We start from the raw sequence: 7,172 nt of genomic DNA, 5'->3' as shown, positions 1-7,172 counted from the left end.
CAGAGGAGATTTATTAGAATTATACCCAGGGGTTATAGAATAATAATTCAGTTGTGTGGAGAAACTGGCAACGTTTTGCTATCTGTGCAGGTCCCTGGCACTGTAGGGCAGCAGTGCTAACCACTGTGCCACCGTTCTGCCCCCATAGCAACAATAGATACACTCCAAGATTAGTCTTGGCTCCATCCAGTTTGCAATACAGATTTGTCTAGCTAACAGATAAACTACAGATATACAGGCAACTATTTAACAGCTTAGATTTGCAATCCCAGTCCTGGTTACCCTACCTTTCCGGTGTCATGGAATTATACAGTCATTATGGCACAGGAGGAGGCCATTTGGTCCATTGGAGCCCTGCCGGCTCTCTAAAGAGCAATCCAGTCAGTCTCCATTGCCCTGCAATTTATTCCCTGCAAGATCCCACCCAATTTCCTTTTGAAATCATTGTCTCCGTTCCCACCACCCTCGTATGCAGTGAGTTTCAGCTTATTACTACTCGCTGTGTAAAAATGCTCTTCCTCCCTCACATCATTCCTGCATCTTTTGTCCAAAGTCTTAAATCTATGTCCCCGCCAGTTCTTGTTCCATTGGCCATTGGGAACAACTTTTTTTTGCCTAGCTTATCAAAAACTGTAGTTCAATAGAATATGAAGGTATGGAAGGATTGTTGCAACTATACAAGGCATTGGTGAGGGGTTTATGCACAGTTATGGTCCCCTTATTTGAGGAAAGATGTAATGGCATTGGAGGCAGTTCAGAGAAGGTTCACCAGATTGATTCCAGAGATGAGGGATTTGTTGCACCAAGAGAGATTGAACAGTTTAGACCTATACTCTCTGGAATTGAGAGGAATGAAGGGAGATCAAATTGAGGTATACAAGTTGATAAATGGTATGGATAAAGTACCATTACTTTATCCATGGATAAATGGATATATAAATGGAGCACCTGCTTCCACTGGTGGAGCATTCTAGGACGAGAAGTTATAGTCTTAGGATAAGGGGTAGCAAATTTAAAACAGAGTGGATGAGAAACTGTTTCTCCCAAAGCGTTGTGAATCTGTGGAATTCGCTACCGCAAAGTGTGGTGGACTCTGGGACACTGAGTAAATTTAAGGAGGAGTTAGACAGATTTTTTAATTGGCAATGGGTTGAAGGGTTATGAAGAGAAGGCAGGAAAATGGGGATCAGGAGCATATCAGCCATGATCGAATGGTGGAGAAGACTCGATGGGCTGAATGGTCCAATTCTGTTCTTATATCTTATGAACTTATGCTCATCTGGGAGTCATTGCAAATCTGACCTTCAACCAGTAAAGAAACACAAATCAGTGCACCAGCCGTGGCATTTTTGGTAGCATGTCTGCTTCTGAGTCGGGAAATTGTGGGTTCAAGTCCCCTTCCAGCATTAAAACCTATTTTGATATTTGGGTGCCATGCTGTGAGAGTGCTGCATAGTTGGAGGTGCTACTTTTTGGATACATAGTTTAACCAAGACCCATCTAACTTGTCAGATGGACATGAAAGTTTGCATGGTGCTAATTTGAAGATCAGGGAAAATCCCCGTGGTCAATATTTCTCCCTCGATCAACATCAAAACAAATTAGTTGACCATCAGTTTGATGTTTGCGGAAGTTGGTGCGAGGGTATTGGCAGCTGTGTTTCTCACACTTCATTAATTATAAAGCATTGTCAGGTGTCCTGAGACCAAGAAAGGTGCTATCAAAATGCAAGTTCTTTCTTTATCTTCACAAAGTCAGGTGGCACAGTGGTTAGCACTGCTGCCTGACAGAATCAGGGACCAGGGTTCAATTCCTGCCATGGGTGACTGTCTGTTTGGAGTTTGCAGATTTTTCCCATGACTGCGTGTGGGTTTCCTCTGGGTGCTCCAGTTTCCTCCCACAGTCCAAAGATGTGTGGGTTAGGTGGATTGGCCATGTTAAATTACCCTTATTGTCAAAATATATGCATGTTAGGTGGATTTGCCATGCTAAATTACCCCTTAGTGTCCAAATATGTGTAGGTTAGGTGGATTGGCCATAGTAGATTGCCCCGTAGTGTACAAAGATGTGTAGGTCAGATGGTACATGTGTGATGTTACGGGAATATGGCAAGGAGGAGGGCCTGATTGAGTGAGATTGAGAAAAAAAGAAAAGTACTCACTAAGATGTCCTTCTATGGATGGATAGATTCATCGGACCCCTCCGCAGAGGACTGGACACAATACGCAGAGTGTCTGGAGTACCATGTAAATGTGATGTGGAGATGCCAGCATTGGACAGTGGTACCATGTAGATTCCCATGGATTACACCTCATGACCTCATTACACCTCATGGCACCACGTGACTGAGGTACCCTGTAGATGGACATGGATTACACCTCATGGGAGACAAGGTCAAGGCCATAAACAAGGCATCAGCCCCCAAAAACACACCTGAGCTCAAATCATTTTTGGGAATTGGAAGTTACTTTGGGTGTTTCTTTACCAAACTTATCGATGTTATTGGGCACCTTGTTTATTCTGCAAAAGAAACAGACGTGTTGATCTTGGAAAACTCCCCAGAAAGAAGCTTTCAACCGAGTAAAATAATTTCTGCATTCTTTGAACTTGTCGGTACATTTTAACCCATCTAAGGAACTGGTGTTGACCTCCGATATCTCTCCATATGGCATTGGTGCAGTGTTGTCCTATGGGATGGATGACAGATCTGAAAAACCAATGGGATATGTCTCAAGAATCCTCTCAGAAACTGAAAAAAAGCCATTCACAAATTGAGAAAGAAGGATTATCAATAGATTTTAATGTCAAGAAGTTTCACCAGTATTTATGTGGTAGGAATTTTGCCATCATTTCTGACCACAAACTGCACTTTGGTCTTTTTAAAGAAGACAAGGCTATTCCACCAATCACATTGACAAGAATTCAATGTTGGGCATTAATTCTGTTCGCCTATGAATATACATTCAAACACCGAGCTGGAGCACACAGAGCAAACGTGGATGCATTTAGCAACTTACCTTTATAAGAAAGTGTTACGGCTGCTCCAGTAAAACAGGAAATTGTCATGGTGTTGAATTTTTGGGTATGTTGCCAGTCTTGGTGAAGCAAATCAGGGACTGGGTCAGTCAGGATCCACTAGTGTCCAAATAAGCAAGATAGGGCATTGGTGAGGCCGCAGCTGGAGTACTGTGTGCAGTTTTGGGCGCCGTACTTACGCAAGGATATTTTGGCCTTGGAGGGAGCGCAGAGGAGGTTCACTAGGCTGATGCCGGAGTTGAGGGGGTTGAGCTATGAGGAGAGGCTGAATAGATTAGGCTTGTACTCGTTAGAGTTTAGAAGAATGAGGGGAGATCTCATTGAGACGTATAAGATGATGAATGGGATGGATAGGATAGAGGTGGAAAGACTCTTCCCGCTCAGAAAGGACAGTAGGACTAGGGGGCACAGCCTCAAGATAAAGGGGGGGGGGGGCGGTTTAGAACAGAGTTGAGGAGGAACTTCTTCACTCAAAGGGTGGTGAATCTCTGGAATTCTCTGCCCGTTGAAGTGGTGGAGGCTGCCTCGCTAAATATTTTTAAGACGCGGGTTGATGGGTTTTTGATAAGAGAGGGGATTAAAGGTTATGGGGAGAGGGCGGGAATGTGGAACTGAGCCACGACAGATCAGCCGTGATCTTATTGAATGGCGGGGCAGGATCAAAGGGCTGGTTGGCCTACTCCTGCTCCTATTTCTTATGTTATGTTCTTATACTTACAGGCTGGACCAATGAGGCAGTTCCTGGAGAAACAAAACTATTTGTTACCCACAAGGATGAATTGAGTTTCCAAGATGGCATTGTACTCTGGGGACCGAGAGTAGTCAGTCCCTGTATCAGGCAGAGAGCTGCTCCTAATGGAATTACACAGAGATCATCCAGTCATCTCAAAGATGAAGATGCTCGTCAGAGATTATGTGGTGGTGGCCTGGCATTGATGCCAGCATCGAGAGCCTAGCCAAGCATTGTGAACAGTGCCTGCTGCAACCCCACTGCACCCTTGGAATAGCCAGGCCGGCCATGGGTAGGAGTCCAAATTGATTATGTTGGTCCCTTCATGGGCATAATCATTCTGCTCATTGTTGATGCACACTCTAAGTGGATGAATGTTTTTGAGGTGAAGTCTCCTTCATCGTACACTTCCACTGAAAGATTACATCAATGTTTTTCATTGTGTCTGACGATGGAACAGTATTCACAAGCACTGAGTTTCAAAACTTCACCACACTCAATGGTATAGAGCATATTAGAACTGTGCCTTACCATCCAGCATCCAACTGACTCGCTGAGTGAGCCATCCAAACTTTTTAAGCCTGGCCTAATGGAGCAGTCAGGAGGAACCCTGGAGCTCACACTTCCTTCTTAGCCACTGGACCGCTCCACATGGAACAACAGGAGTCCCGTCAGCAGAGCTGTTAATGATCTGTCACCTCAGAATGAGACTGAGCCTCATGTTTCTATATTTGCCAGGGAGGGTAGAGGCCAGCCAAAGCAGTCAGAAGTCAAGTCATGATTCATGTCAGTCAACACGGTTGTTTATGATGAATGATGCTGCGTATGTGAGGAATTTTGGTCGTGGGTGGAGTTGGGTCTCTGGAATCATTATTGCTGAAACTCCTGTCTCATCAAGTGGACATAGAAGGAAGAGTCATCCAAAAACCCATGGACCATTTGAGATGAAGAGAGATGGCCCAGCAGCCAGATTGCCATCAGGAAAGGTTGCCGACTGTTTTAGCACTCAAGTACCTGGTCATCCTGTGGCAGGCACAACCAACATCTCCATGGAAACAGATAGAATTGAACTGCCTGTGTCGGAAGAGACACCTGTCATTGTGGTTTTGGCTGATGGCAATCCTGTGGAAGTGCCCCAGACACAGGGGTTACACTGCTCCACAAAGATTCAGAAACCCCTGAGAGACTTAATCTATAATTGACTAACTCCATGTACTAAATGGACTGTGTAAATTGATTATTGACATTTGTATAAAAGGATTTAGAGGGGAGGGATGTGGTGATTGTCCTCTTAAGGATCAATCTGCAGAGTAAGGGTCACATGACCTGGGTAACCAATCAGGGAGCAGAGTGGGGATCACCCTGGTAAGTATGGGTTTCTGAACTCAGAATCATCTCGGGAGCTGACTGCAGCCTCTGTATAGTTTTAATCTGTAAGTAAACAGGTTGTTTTTCCCTAAACTAAGCATCTTTACAGTAACTGTGTAATGTGTCATTAAATGCCCGAACTAAACATCAGATCATAAACGTTTCAGAATTCAGAGCAGCAAGAGGCCATACAACCTGCTCCACCAGGCAATGAGACCATGGTTGATCTGATCTCGGCCTCAACTCCACTTTATCCCCCATTTTCCATGTCCCTTGACTCCTCTATTGTTCACAATTCTGTCCACCTAAGACTTGAATTAACTCAATCTCCACAACGTTCTTGGGTAGAGAATTCTAAAGACCCTCTGAGAGACAAAATTCCTCCTCTCTGTCTCAGATGGGAGACGTTTTATTCTGAAACTTTGTCCTAGATGCCTCCTTGAGGGCAGCACTGTGGTTAGTACTGCTGCCACACAGCGCCAGGGACCCAGGTTCAATTCCAACCTCAGGTCACATTCTCCCTGTGTCTGTGTGGGTTTCCTCTGGGTGCTCCGGTTTCCTCCCACAGTCCAAAGATGTGTGGGTTAGGTTGATTGGCTGTGCTAAATTGACCTTGCGTTTGGGGGATTAGCAGGATAAATGTGTGGGCTTACAGGAATAGGTGGGATTGTGGTCAGTACAGATTTGATGGGCCGAGTGGCCACCTTCTGTACTGTAGGGATTCTATGATTCTAGGGGAAACATCCTCATAACATCAACCTGTCAAGCCCCTCAGAATCCAATAGATTTCAATACTATTACCTCTCATTCTTCTGGACAATGAGCATAGGCCCAATCTACACCATCTTTCTTCGTAAGATATCCCCTTCATCCCAATAATCAAATCAGTGGCTCTTCTCTGAACTGCCTTCAATGCAAGTATATTCCTCCTTGAATAAGGAAATCAATACTATCAGCAGTATTCTGGGTGTGGTATTACCAATGCACTTATGGCAAGACCTCCTTGCTTTTCATCTCTATTACCCTTGCCATAAAAGAGGCAATGAAAAATGCAATGATTTCAAGTTGTTCTGGAGCACTGTGTCCAGTTCTGGGCAGCATACTAGAGGAAGGGTGTTGTTGTATATGAATGTGGTCAACTAACTCGTATGGCAAAATACAAGAACAAGAAGGTTGCCACATGATGGGTTACTTCACCAGTTAGTCGCGCTTTATTAGACAGACACTGGCACAGTGGTTAGCACTGCTGCTTCATAGTGCCAAGGACCTAGGTTCAATTCCTGGCTTGGGTAACAGTCTGTGTGGAGTTTGCACGTTCTCCCTGTATCTGTGTGGGTGACCTGGTTTCCTCCCACAGACTGTGTTGGTTAGGTACATTGGCTGTGCTAAATTCTCCCTCAGTGTACCTGAACAGGCCCCAGAGTGTGGTGGCAGGGGATTTTCACAGTAACTTCATTACAGTGTTAATGTAAGCCTACTTGTGACACTAATACGTAGACTTTAAAACTTTTAGATATGGGGTTCTTTCAGTCTAGGATGGAAGAGAGGGAAAAACCTGTAAATGCCTCTGATGATGTCACCACTCCTCACGTGACTATTCAGAGGTAATTACAATATCTAGCATCCCTCTGCCTTTACTTCAACACTACGGCAACAAACTTTAAACATAACACTTACCCACTATGAACATAGGTTACCTTACCAAGTATTAGTATATATGTACAGTTAATACAAAAGTCTTTTGATGGACATCGATTTTATTTTGCTAAGATATGATGTTCTGGAGTTTTATCTTCAATATCCTCAGTAGTCTGTTCTACACTAACATCAGGTACTTCACCCAATGAAGTTGCTTTGTTGTCAGCTTCCAGAGATGTAGCTTGTTCTATTGGAATGGTATCTGAACTGGGTTCTTAAGTAATCCTTGGTTCAGGATCTTCACAACTCGGGTGTTTGACATAAGCCTTTCTGATACAGATTCCGCTAATTCACTCTGAAGTGAGGATTTGATCTGTGTGTCTCATAGGAACATAGAGAT

This window comes from Carcharhinus amblyrhynchos, chromosome 27 (assembly GCF_965287045.1).
Source record: "Carcharhinus amblyrhynchos chromosome 27, sCarAmb.v2.hapA, whole genome shotgun sequence".
In the NCBI taxonomy this organism is placed as follows: Eukaryota; Metazoa; Chordata; class Chondrichthyes; order Carcharhiniformes; family Carcharhinidae; genus Carcharhinus; species Carcharhinus amblyrhynchos.
Note: the sequence above shows the minus strand (reverse complement) of the source record.